Genomic DNA, 1,196 nt, shown 5'->3' with positions numbered 1-1,196 from the left:
AAGAACACGATTCCTCATCTTTGGTAAGGATTGTATCTTGGATCCCAAACTTTGCGAAACTGTGGATCCCTATACAGTATCCAGATTTGCAAAGGCAATTGGCCTGTTTTGAGGAGAGGGGGGACGGCGTACAATAGGCCCTCTGAGGCCGCGGTGCTTCTTGGCCGGTTTAAAAAAAAAAAAATTTAGCATTTCATTTTAAATTGTACAATCTAATCAAAATAAACTGGCATTCCAAACTTGGTCCACATACCTTTGTTTAAAAACCATTAAATCTAAAAACTATTCAATAAATTTAAATATAAAGTGAAACAAAGAACAAGACCCATAGTAACAAGAAAATGTTACAAAACTTTTTGTTGTGAATGTATCAAAATAAATTCTTGAGATAAAAACTCTATTAAGAGATAACATGTATATTTTTATGTATATAAAAAATTAATTAATTAAAATATAAATAATCAAATTCATATATATTTTTTTTTTATGATTACCTTAAGTTCACCCTTTTCATTAATTAGTAGATTTTGTGGCTTCAAGTCTCTATGAAGGATTCTTCGACTATGACAATATGCAAGACCACGAAGTAGTTGAAACAAAAATATCTGAAATATTAAAATTAATAGTAGGAGAGATTAAAGAAATAACAAGTAATAACAATAGTAAAGAAAAAATATTAGAGAACACTAAGTTGTTTAACACTATATAAGATACTATTCAGATAATGGATAGATAATAATACATAAATCATGGAGATAAATCAATATCAGAACATTTTTAAAGGTTTAAAAATACTAATTAAACTTGTTTGTGTAACAACAATCAAATTTTTTTTTTATCAAAGTATTTACAGAATTATATTATATAGATATCTGTTAAGAACGATTTAGATTTCATTTGCATTCTGTTTATGAAAACTTAGGCACAAATTAGCAATAAATGTCCACAATCAATAAGATAAATACCAAAACATTCTTTTAAAAAAATTAATTTAGTGTAAACTAAGCTTTAAAAATCTTAAACTCCAAAATTTACATAATATTTTATGGTTTTAATGTACATTTTAAAACAATTGTTCAAAGCTAAAAATATAACTCTTTATTAACCTTCACAAATGGAAACTTCAGAAACATTTTAAATGTCCAATTTTAAATAATTAATTAACAAAAATGGTTCAACAATATTTTCTTTACTTA

The 1,196-nt window shown here is 25.5% G+C and overlaps 1 protein-coding gene across 1 annotated transcript in view; it reads right to left on the bottom strand.

The window, feature by feature from the left end:
* Window positions 1-1,196, bottom strand: part of LOC106686779 (cyclin-dependent kinase 17) — a gene marked incomplete in the record, with an annotated part of 35,944 nt that overhangs the window by 11,955 nt on the left and 22,793 nt on the right.

The sequence above is a fragment of the Halyomorpha halys genome, unplaced genomic scaffold, assembly GCF_000696795.3.
Source record: "Halyomorpha halys isolate HHAL.00 unplaced genomic scaffold, Hhal_1.1 Scaffold36.1, whole genome shotgun sequence".
NCBI lineage: Eukaryota > Metazoa > Arthropoda > Insecta > Hemiptera > Pentatomidae > Halyomorpha > Halyomorpha halys.
Note: the sequence above shows the minus strand (reverse complement) of the source record. Positions and strands in the feature narration are given on the sequence as shown.